The following is a 12,816-nucleotide window of genomic DNA, read 5'->3' as shown; positions in this document are numbered from 1 at the left end:
GTGTTAGCGAGGATGTGGGGAAAAAGGTACACTCATACATTGCTGGTTGCAAATTAGTGCAGCCACTCTGGAAAGCAGTGTGGAGATTCCTTAGAAAGCTTGGAATGGAACCACCATTTGAACCAGCTATCCCACTCCTCAGCCTATACCCAAAGGACTTAAAATCAGCATACTACAGAGATACAGCCACATCAATGTTCATAGCTGCTCAATTCACCATAGCCAGATTGTGGAACCAACCTAGATGTCCTTCAATTGATGAATGGATAAAGAAATTGTGGCATATGTATACAATGGAATATTACTCAGCCATGAAGAATGATAAAATTATGGCATTTGCAGGCAAATTGATGAAATTGGAGAACATCATGCTAAGTGAGATAAGCCAATCTCAAAACACTAAAGGACGAATGATCTCGCTGATAAGCAGATGAGGACATATAAGGGGGTGTAGGAGGGGTTAGTGTAAGGTTAGGGTTAGGTTTAAAGTTAGGGATAAGGAGGGTGGTAAGAATGGAGGAGGGAAGGACTGTATAGAGGGAAAAGAGGGGTGGGAGGGGTGGGGGGGAAGGGAAAAAAGTAACAGAATGAATCAAACAACATTGCCCTATGTAAATTTATGATTTTTAATAAAAAAAAAGAAAAGAAATGAACAGTACTGAGAACCGCTGCTTGCCCCAGGCTGCCTCAAGCGGCTCCAGTGATGGAGGAAAACCACGGCCTCTCTGCCTGGCTTGCCTCAAGCGGTTCGGCGGGCTTCTTGCTCTTTTCGCTTACCTAAAACCGCCGCTTCTCGCGCTTATGGTCCAACCAGCAGGACAGAAGACACGTACACTTCAAAGGTTTATCAAGCAGCTTCAAGCAATGTTATTCATATAACACCCTCAATATATAAGCAGTCTCATGCATAAGCAATTGTAACCAGATATGTCCATCCAATCCTGTTAAAGGTCAAGCCATCACTCGCTCGAGCATACATGTAAAGTGTATCTGTCCATGTGCTAGGCAGCTGAACTGATTATAATACAGCCAATTGTAAATGAGTTCTGCCTTTCTCCAGGCATATCAGAATGCCCTTGCTCTCTGCCAGTCACCATCTTTGGATGCACCTGGCGTAACCCTGGGCCCCGGGTTCTGTCCACCACAGAACAGACACTTCACAGAAGAAGATCTACAAGCAATCAACAAACATATGAAAAAATGTTCAGCATCTCTAGTAATAAGAGAAATGCAAATCAAAACCACCCTAAGATTCCATCCCACCCCAATTAGAATGGCAATTATCAAAAATACAAGCAACAGGTGTTGGCGAGGATGTGGGGAGAAAGGTACACTCATACATTGCTGGTGGGGCTGCAAATTAGTGCAGCCACTCTGGAAAGCAGTGTGGAGATTCCTTAGAAAACTTGGAATGGAACCACCATTTGACCCAGGTATCTGACTCCTTGGCCTATACCCAAAAGACTTAAAATCAGCACACTACAGAGATACAGCCACATCAATGTTCATAGCTGCTCAATTCACCATAGCCGGATTGTGGAACCAACCTAGATGCCCTTCAATTGATGAACGGATAAGGAAACTATGGTATATATATATGCAATGGAATATTACTCAGCCATAAAGAATGATAAAATTCTGGCATTTTCAGGCAAATGGATGAAATTGGAGAATATCATGCTAAGTGAGATAAGCCAATCTCAAAAAACCAAAGGACGAATGATCTTGCTGATAAGTGCATGATGACACATAATGGGGGGTGGGAGGGGTTAGTGTTAGGGTTAGAGTTAGGGTTATGTAGGGGGGCAAGAATGGAGGAAGGAAGGACTGTATAGAGGGAAAAGAGGGGGAAGGGGGGAAGGGAAAAAATAACAGAATGAATCAAACAACATTACCCTACGTAAATTTATGATTGCACAAATAGTACACCTTTATTCCATGTACAAACAGAGAAACAACATGTATCCCATTTGTTTACAATAAGAAAAAATGCATAATGCATTTTACTGTCATGTAGGACTAATTAGAACTAATTAAAAAATCAAAAATTAAAAAATAAATAAATAAATAATAAATGCCATGGGTCTTGAAGTGAGGAAGAGGAACCAGTAGCTATGCTTTTACTTTTTGCACACTTGTTAGTGTTTATCACACTTGTTCAAAATGACTGATTTCTTATCATGACAAACACATATAACCTCTTTCATGTTACCCCAACAATAGTTAAACATCACAATCTCTGTACAAAATTACAATCCTTCAGGTTCAAAAATATTTCTTATTTCTATTTTATTCACTAGTAATAAAATGACCAGACAGTGGTTGGAGGGGGTGCTGCATATACTTCTCACACCTGCCCACAGGGTAACCAATGCTGGACAGGATCAGCCCTTGGGAACCTGCCCAAGGCAGTGGAGGGATACTGATTTTCTTCAAGGCCTAGCCTAAGTCCCTCTTGGAGTTGCCCTTCCTAAGCAAAAGGCTATCTCCCAGGAATGGTGGGGGAAGAAGATCCCAAGCAGTCTCACTCTCTCACTGGCTTTCTGAGATCAGTCACTGGATTTTGTGAGGAAGGCAGGTGGAACCAGGTGCTCCCTATAGATGAAAGTGTAAAATTTGATTTTGTTTGAAATCTGAGAATAGTTAAAACAGTCCTAGCCAAAAAATAAATTGACATATTATGTTGCAAAGATTATTGGAAAGTCTAAAGTAAGATACAGTCCTATTGTTTCAGGAAATGCCACATTATATTTTCACAGGTAAAGGATGTCATATGTCTGTCCCTTGGAAATCTTAAAACTGAAGTTTAAGAAAGTTCAGGTCGATTCAAACTAAAAAGCTTTCTCTCAGCAAAGGAAACTATCAGTAATGTGAAGAAAGAGCCTACAGAGTGGGAGAATATCTTTGCCAATCATACTTCAGATAGAGCACTAATCTCCAGAATCTATAAAGAACTCAAAAAACTCTACTCCAAGAATTCAAATAATCCAGTCGACAAATGGGCTAAGGAAATGAACAGACACTTCACAGAAGAAGATGTACAAGCAATCAATAAACATATGAAAAAATGTTCAACATCTCTAGTAATAAGAGAAATGCAAATCAAAACCACCCTAAGATTCCATCTCACCCCAATTAGAATGGCGATTATCAAAAATACAAGCAACAGGTGTTGGCGAGGATGTGGGGAGAAAGGTACACTCATACATTGCTGGTGGGGCTGCAAATTAGTGCAGCCACTCTGGAAAGCAGTGTGGAGATTCCTTAGAAAACTTGGAATGGACCCTCCATTTGACCCAGCTATCCCACTCCTTGGCCTATACCCAAAGGACTTAAAATCAGCATACTACAGAGATACAGCCACATCAATGTTCATAGCTGCTCAATTCACAATAGCCAGACTATGGAACCAACCTAGATGCCCTTCAATTGACGAGTGGATAAAGAAACTGTGGTATATATATACAATGGAATATTACTCAGCCATAAAGAATGATAAAATTATGGCATTTGCAGGCAAATGGATGAAATTGGAGAATATCATGCTAAGTGAGATAAGCCAATCTCAAAAAGCCAAAGGACAAATGATATCGCTAATAAGTGGAGGATGACACATAAAGGGGGGGAGGGAAGGGTTAATGTTAGGGTTAGAGTTAGGGTTAGGGAGGGGGGCAAGTATGGAGGAAGGAAGGACTGTATAGAGGGTAAAGAGGGGTGGGAGGGGTGGGGGGAAGGGAAAAAATAACAGAATGAATCAAACAACATTTTCCTATGTAAATTTATGATTACACAAATGGTATGCCTTTACGCCATGTACAAGCAGAGAAACAACATGTATCCCATTTGTTTACAATAAAAAAAATAAAAATAAAAATAAAAGGAAAAAAGAAAAAAAAAAAAAGAAAGTTCAGGTCACTAATGGATTAACACGTGAGGAAGAGCAGAAGAAGCCACCTACTCTGATGATTAGGAAATAAATATAAAAGTCCAAAGACACATAGAGTTAAACTTGTGCTTTTTTTTTTTTTTTTTTTTTTTTTTTTTTTACATCTAAAACGGGATTGAAATAGCAGACACCTGGAGAAGTAGTATAGGTACTACCCCATTCCTTATGTTTTCCTGACCCCCTGCACTTGTCCTACACCTTCTCTATTTCTTGCTTACTAAAACTCTTAAGCAGGGGACCTTGCTCATCACGGAACATTCAGTCCTAGCACAAGACCCAACCTCTAATGAACCAGGTAACCCGGTTGCTGTGACCTGAATGTTTATCATATTTTGAAATCCTAACCCCAATGTGATGGCATGAGGAGGTAGGGCTTTGGGAGGTGACTGAGTTTAGATGAAGTCATGAGAGTGAGGTCTTCATGACAAAACTAGTCCCTTAGAAGAAGAGACCAGATCTATTTCTCTCTCCTCTCCCTCCCCCCATTTTTCTCCCCTCCACATCAACCATATGAGGACACAGCAAGAAGGCAGTCACTTGCAAGCCAGGAAGCAGTCCAGGAACCAAATGAGCCAGCATCTTGATCTTGGAATTTCCAACCTCCAGATGTATGAAATTTTTTTTAAATGTTTATTGTTTAAGCAACCCCATTAGTGTTACTGTGTTGTAGCATCTTGAGAAGACTAATTCATCCATATTCATTGACTGGCAGGGAGTGAATGAGCAAAGCTGGATGTCAAATCACAAGTGAAAAAACTGCAGTTATTTCCAAAATATGGGAAAGCATGTTCCAGCTGAACTGCTTCTGCTTTACCCTGTCCTGAAATCCTTTGAAATAAAGAATTGTAGTGAAGGGAGTCTTCAATTGGACTTAAAAAAGAAAACTGCTTTTACATCAAAGCAGTCTTCCACAGGAACTACAAAAAATAGAGGTGTGCAGGACAAGATGCCATGTAATGACAGTGACACTTATCTTTAGGTTTCTTTTAACAGAAAGAATTTTGTTGACTACAGATTTTAAATAGCATTTGAAAAGTTACCTTGAGTGTAACTGATACACTTGATCCATTTCTCATGACAGAGTCTAGTAATTATTGCCTTTAGAGTTCTATTAACAAGAATGATGCACCCAATGATCAGGGAGTAAGCAAATAGTTCTGCTCTTTATTGCTGATGAAAAGCATGTTTTGTTTACTTTGACTAATCTGTATATTATAGTTCTCTATGGAGTCATCCAGAGCTGTCACGTCCAATATATATGCAGTGAACAAAAAGTACCTCTGCAATTTCACATCTTATGCCATGAAGCCCATAAGCAGAAGTTTATTGCTATAATCATTTTCCCCTTTAAGTTAACTGAAAACAGCTTGGAAAGAAGAACTCCAGAGCAACTCTCTGGCTCATCAGCACAAGCATAGCCTAGGACCTACTGACAGAAATGTCATAAGAAGTTTATAATCATTCTTCTGCCATTTGGATCATTACATAGAACAACACTGGGGCCTTTTTCAATTACAGTAGAATGCAATCTACTGGCAATCTATTGGATGGAGAGTTTTAGGACTCGTGTTTATCATGTTTAAAACAGAATAACTTCCTTTGGGCATAGAAAAGGATGCAAACAATGTGATGTCCAGAGTGCAAAGAAAAAGTCCTCTTTCAGGGTCGTGCCCTTTCCTCTCCTACAAGAACTGAAACTTGCTTGGAAAATAAATAAATGAAAGAAGAACTAATCCGAAGCCAACAATTTCTGGGGGCCATTGGTAATGAAGCATCTACCTCATTTTCAAATCGACCAAAGAAAACAGCCCAAAGCAAGTCTGTGGAATGAAGGAGGAAGGAGTAGTCAGCGTAGGTAGTGACACAGAAGGGGAAAAACAGGGAGACTCACTGTCCCCTCCATCAGATTTTCTGCCTTTATCACCCTTGGCCATATATTTTTTACTTGTTCTCTGAACTCTGAGAAAGAATTTTCACCCCATTAAAATTTTTACTCCACCCACTGCATCAGGAAGCATTAAAACTAAACCAAATAAATTTTTGGTGATAGGTTGCTTAACTTAAGATTATGTAACAATGAAAAATCACATGAAAAAGTGGGAAATATAATGTCTATAAACAGGTTTTAATGTATATGGTGCAGCCATTCAGTAAGTTCATGATTTAATTTTTAAATTTTTGGAAGCATCAAGCTGAGAGATTATAGCCTTAAGCAGACTGCAAAGGACCAAGGCCATTAACAAAACTCATAAAAAATGAAGCACATGCATTTCAGTTCACCCACACAAAGTAGGATCTAAATTTATGTTTTCCTAATAGCAGGATCTTAATTGTGGTGAAAGGATGTCTGACATTTTGCAAAACCAGAGATGAGCCATTTAGGTCCACATTGTCTGTTACTCTGGTGTCTAGGTCCTAAAGGAATCATGTTAGCTTAAACATAAGTGCACATAAGTGAGAAGAAAAAGAATTCTCCTCCCCTCTTCTTTTAATCTCCATTTAGTAACAGTTGGTCAGCAGTGATTTAAGAAATCACTGTGCCAAGAACTGTGGAGATATAAAATAGAAAGTGGAGGTTCCATTTCCTCCTAAGACATTTATAAAATAAAGGACATATTCAAGTATAGTCTTTTTGCTTTAAATCACTAAATATCTCCAAAGACAACCAGGTAAGTAAAGAAAGCAGTGATGGTGTGATCCATCTGCAAAAGGACTGATGAGGACCAATGTACTCCAGAGAACCCTCTCAAGTGGGGAGGAAATAAATGATTAGGAAATAAATATAAAAGTCCAAAGACACATAGAGTTAAACTTGTGCTTTTTTTTTTTTCTTTTTTTTTTTTTTTACATCTAAAACGGGATTGAAATAGCAGACACCTGGAGAAGTAGTATAGGTACTACCCCATTCCTTATGTTTTCCTGACCCCCTGCACTTGTCCTACACCTTCTCTATTTCTTGCTTACTAAAACTCTTAAGCAGGGGACCTTGCTCATCACGGAACATTCAGTCCTAGCACAAGACCCAACCTCTAATGAACCAGGTAACCCGGGAAGAAATTACACTGGCCTCTTTGAGTCTGGATTAAATGGGAAGCTGTAACTATACAAAATGAATGTCACAGAACTTTATGTGGAGTAGGTCCTCAATAAATAATGTAAAATGTAATGCCATAGTATCAACTTGTTGATAACTCCTATTACACCTCTTTAGTACCCTCAGACTGCAAATTATTGGCTCTACCATACTAGTTTTGTGTTCTGCACCTAGGTGCCACACAAAATAATCTATTTTCTTATACATGATGATAATTACATGCAAAAAGACCCCATTGGTTCCAGGCCCAGTGCTTCAAAAAAAAAAATCCTTTATTCTTTTTTTTATTTTTCCCAAAACCTGACAGAGCATTTTATTCGTAAAATCATTGTCAACTAACTTTAAGAATAAATGAAAATAATTTTATCCCTAGCCCCAAAATAACACCTTTTAATCTTTCCTTCCAACCTGCACTCTGAGCGAATCTCAGAATTCAATTTTCTAACTCAAATCCCCACAGTGGTAACTCCCCTGGGAAGGCAATTTGAGACAGGAAGAACAGTTAGCAAACGTGCAAAGTGCTCTCTGGCAGACAGGTAGCAGCACATGCCTGCCCCTGAGCCCAGCCGCAGAGCAGGTGGACACCAGGTGGCTGACAAGGTTAGTGTCTCCTCTACATCTCCAGCTTGGGAGGTGGAGTTGGACAAAGGGGTAAATGCTTTCGTGGCTTTAGCAAGAGCTTTAAAATGCTGCAAGTTCTTGAATTCTGAGTAGAGAGAGAAGAGTAAGTGGAGGGACTGAATCTGACTCTTGTAGACAGGGATGTCTAGAATGGTGCAGATCATGTCAATGTACTCAGCCAGGCTACAGTCAATCGCTTCCGTGGGCAGGCTCACCTTGCCCTAAAGTTCTACAACCCTGGGGACCACTCCTGCATTAAGGTGTCAATATTGGGCCTGGGCCTGGTGTAGTGCAGCATGGCAGGGGGCTCAGAATGGTGTAACTCAGAGATGCTCTCGATCCATGTGTCAATGGCTTTGGGATTCTTTTCCGCATCTTTTAGGCTCTTTAATTTCATACATTGTGTGATGTTGTGCTGCTTGGAATTCTCTGTTAACCAGAGCAAGAGCACTGTAGGGTCCGACTGCTTTGTACAAGTTTCATACAATAGCAACAAGCCAAGGTTGCCAGGCTTTCCATCAGGACTTGGAACCTTTAAGAATGCATCAGTATCCCCAACTGCTGGGATAAAATCAGGAGTTAAAGGTTTCTGTTTGTGGTCCAGGTCAATCAACCAAGGTGTGTACCTATTGATTACTGTAAGAGTCCCTTAATCTCAGCAGAAACTGGAAAATGCTCATAATCCGCAGGATCATAGGCCCCTTCCAGAGGGGCTTCATGCTCTTCATCATCATCATCATCATTCTTAATTGTACAAGAGAAGCTAAACTTCAAGGAGGTAAAGTAACTTCACTAAATAAGATTAAAAAGTAGAAACAGATGCAATGAGTCTTTGAACCCAGGTGGTGTGATTCCAGAGCCCCTGCTCTTTTTGCTACAAATATATCATCATCCCTAACCTTTGTGTTTTTTTGTTGTGAACATTCTAGACTCTCTCCTACCTTGGAGATGTTGCACTAATTTTCTTGCCCAGACCACATTATTCTAGTTGGCTGGGAATCCATTCAAGTACAAACTTAAAATTTTTTATCAAAAGTCACTTTCTTGATGAGGTCAACCTTCATAACCCTATTTAAAAATTGCAATTCCCACTCTTTATTTACTCAATCATACGGGTGCCTTAATAGTATCCTACATAATTTACTTACTATGCTTATCATCCCCTTCCTACACTACAAATGAGAGGTTCACTGATGAATCCTCAGTGCCTAGAAAGATGGCGGGTAGCTGTGTGGTAGCTGACCAGGCCACTGTCATCTTTTACATACAGCACTGCACCAGTTAAAAGTCGTTCTCTTGCCTTCTAGTCTTTCTCCCTCTAATGCGTTCTCTATATTGCAGATAAGTATTTCTAAAATGAAAACCTGACCCTCTCACTTTCCTACTTAAATAATTTCAAATGTCTCATATTTTGTTTTGCCTTGTTTTGTTTAAGATAAATTCTTAACCCCTCTAACCCTGGTCAGGCCTTGGGCAATTTGATTTATCACTCCCACCTCTTTTGTAGAGGGGCTCCATGGGTCATTGGTACCAGAAAAAGTGCCATGTTCCCTCTTGTCTCCAAACCTTTGTCCAAGTTATTCTGTCTCTTTATGCCATCACATCCCCACCAACTCTGGTCATCCCCTGTGATAGCTCCTCTGTCTTTAGGCCTCAGCTGATTCTTTACTTTCTCTTGAGCACCCCAAGTGTAGGTTCAGGAACCAGTTCTATCTGCTCAGGATATTCCACACTTCTATTATAGTACTCTACACTTTCAAAGTCATTTCTCTCAATCCTTCATTTAAAACTGAGCCTCCTGGAAAGTGTTATAATCTGTCTTGCACTGCTATAACAGAACATCTGAGATAGGGTAAGTTTTAAAAGGGGAAGTTTCTTTGGCTCATAATTCTGGATCCTAGGAAGTCCAATAGCATGGCACTGCCATGTCATGAGGGCTTTTGTGCTATTTCATCCCATGACAGAAGGTAGAAGGTCAAGAGAGGGTGAGACCTCAAGTGAAGGAGGGCTTGAACTCCTGTTTATAACAACCTATACTCCTGAGAAGCAAGCATGATAGCAGCATTAACCATTCACAAGGGCAGACCCCTCATGACCAGATAACTTCTTGCTAGACTCCACCTCCTGCTGCTGCATTGGGGAATAAATCTCCAACACATGAACTTGGGGGTACACATTCAAACCATACTAGAGAGAAAGGTTATTGCTATTTTGAAAGTAAGCTCACAGAACCTAGTAAAGCACTTAATACTTATTGAAAGAAATGACAGATCACAAAATAGGGTTGGGGGACAGTCACATTTCACACACTGTAATTCATAGACATCCTACCATTCAAACTGAAGTCTGTTTCCAAGCCCATGCCGTTTCCAATGCATTATCTTACTGAAATGTTAATTAAACCATTGGAATGGCAATAGCTATTAGAATCGATAGTTAAAACAACTGGGAGTCCTATCTCTGCTACCTGATCATAATGTGAGCCCCTTCAGTCCATCACACCCTTCCCCCAGATGTTCAACCTCACCTTGAGTCCCAAGTAATGGAGCCTGATATCTGTGGATTGAGACCTCTGACACTGAAAGAAACTCCTGTCTCTCCAGAGTGCGTGCACAGGACAAAGGAAGGAATCATTTTGCAGCTGTGGCTAAATGAGTAAATTCCTAGCAAACTGGCTATGGCCCGAAACCCAGGCCTGACAAACCCATACTGCACAACATAGAGAGGCCTTAGTGTCCAGCAGAAAATTAAACATGGTGAGAGGTTTACACAGGGGACTACTAGTTGTGGAAACCCACCCTGCTGTCCTCCTCCCCTCCAACCTGGCTGTTAGCAGGACCAGCTTGGAGAGATGCACCTGGCCATGAATTCAAAAGGGTGTGGGCAAGACAGATTGAGTTTGGAGACTGAACCAAGACCAGGATATAGTGGGTACACAAATGATGTAGTGGACTAGAAAATGGTTCCTCATTCACAGGAGTGAAACCCAGGGGAGATCCCTGGAGTGCAGCCTTCCAGGGGACTGGCAATTGCTGGACCCTGGAGTTACACTGATTTAAAGTCTCCAGGCCAATTGCCATTCACTAAAGAACCTCAAGTCCACCTAAGCCTAAACCCTGCCTCCAGGAGTTCTGCCTACAGGATTACCTCCCTTACCCCAGGGACCCCACCTAACACTGCTGAGAAGAGAAAATGAGAATCTTTTGAACTCCAACAGACATAATTCTTTAACTTTTCATCAAAATCTTTTTTCTCTCTCTTCTTTCTCTGTTTAATTGTGATCTTAATGGATCTTGGACATTTATACATATTCATTTTTTTCATTTCTAGCATTTTTAAAACCAGTTATTTTTCATGGATCAGTATATTGAGTGTCTCGTCCAACGAGTACAGTGAAGACTCAGCTCTCAGATGGAGTTTTAAGGTCTTTATTTTTATGGGAGAGCTCTGAGTGGAGTGCCTGGTTCTTCTCTCTCTGCCTTCTCCTCCTCCTCCTCCTCCTCCTCCTCCTCCTCCTCCTCCTCCTCCTCCTCCTCCTCCTCCTCTTCCTCCTTCTTCTTCTCCTCCTCCTCCTCCTTTCCGGCAGCTCTCTCTCTCTTCGCTGCGGAAAGTACGCAGCTTTATAGTCACCTAACGGGTCAGGCGTTTGCCTCGTGGACACTTAATGGTGGGTAATGAGGACATGTACTGATCACGAGCTAAGCACGGACGCAGAAGAGATCAGTCAGCCAATAGAAAGCACTTCCTTAAAGTTGTTTTTCTTTGCGGTTGGGATTCTCGGCGCCATCTTAGGGCGAACCCAGCTACCACTGCGGGCCCTACAGGGCAGCAGCCTCCAACAATTGAGGACTAGGATGTTTAACTAGTATATTTCAGTTTTTTTTTTTTTTTGTATTCTTTTTGTTGTTGTTGTTTTTACTATTATTTATTTTTTAATTTTTTAAACATATATTATATATATATATCACTTATTTCTTTCCCTTGATTCTCTTTTTCTTTTTTCTTCTGATAACATCTGATCTCTACTGTTCTTTCAATATTCCTTTAACTTTTTACTTCTATCTTCTCTCCTCCTCCCTCACAATCATCACATCCTACTCACTTCCATTCTCTCAATCCACCATTCAAAATTGTAACCCTTTTTGCAAACTTACTATTTTTACTGTGGGCAATAACTGATCATATCATTTCTGTTTATTGTTACAGCATTGTACATGTCATAGCAGGAACAATTTGATTTAATGCTGTATATTGTTTACAGTAGTTGTGATTATTTTTTGTTTTCCCCTAAACAGTGAGGTACCAGAAACCTTCAGGGACCCTACAAGTACATAGGGTAGACATTATACTACCTCAGATTCATACTGCTAGATAGGTAGACACACAAACAATATGGAAAAGCAAGGAAACAAATTGCCCCAAACAAACCAAGATACTTCAGTAACAGAATCAAACAACACTATGGTGGAAGAAATGTCAGAGAAGGAATTTAGAATGTACATAATCAAACTGATCTGACAGATAAAAGATGATATAAGCTGTGAAATCAAAGTGAAAATATAGGAGTGAAAGATCACTGCAATAAAGACATAGAGATTCTTAAAAAAAAAAAATCAAGCAGATATACTCAAAATGAAGGAATAAACAAACCAAATTAAAAATTCAGTGGAAAGCATCATCAACAGACTAGCCCACTTGGAAGACAATTTCAGGCAATGAAGACAAAATATATAATCTGGAAAATGAAGTCAACCACAGAGAAAAGATGTTAAGAGACCATGAACTGAATTTCCAAGAAATATGGGCTAACCTGAAGATGAAATTTAAGAATTATCAGGATAGATGAAGGCTTAAAGATACAAACCAGAGAAATGCACAATATTTTCAATAAAATAATAAAGGAATTTTTTCAATCTAAAGAATGAAATGGAAAATCAAATACAGGAGTCTTACAGGACCCCAAATATCCAAAATTACAACAGACCCATAGCAAGGCACATTATTATGAAAATGACTAACATTGAGAATAAGGATAAAATTTTAAAGACTGCTATAGAGAAAGGACATGCTACATTTAGAAGGAAACCAATTGGAAATCTCAGCTGATTTCCCAACTCAGACCTCAAAGCTAGGAGGTCTTAGTATAATATATACC

At 39.9% G+C, this 12,816-nt stretch overlaps 1 pseudogene across 1 annotated transcript; it reads right to left on the bottom strand.

The window, feature by feature from the left end:
- Positions 1-7,486: 7,486 nt before the first annotated feature.
- Positions 7,487-10,741, bottom strand: LOC306665220 (intraflagellar transport protein 46 homolog; annotated as a pseudogene). Its single transcript has 2 exons — positions 10,460-10,741; positions 7,487-8,405 (listed from the first exon to the last, which is right to left on the bottom strand). The product of its transcript is annotated as an intraflagellar transport protein 46 homolog (transcript).
- Positions 10,742-12,816: the final 2,075 nt, after the last annotated feature.

Source organism: Sciurus vulgaris (genome assembly GCF_902686455.1).
Source record: "Sciurus vulgaris genome assembly, chromosome: 1".
NCBI lineage: Eukaryota > Metazoa > Chordata > Mammalia > Rodentia > Sciuridae > Sciurus > Sciurus vulgaris.
The sequence above is the reverse complement of the archived record's forward strand: the minus strand, read 5'-3'. Positions and strand labels throughout refer to the sequence as shown.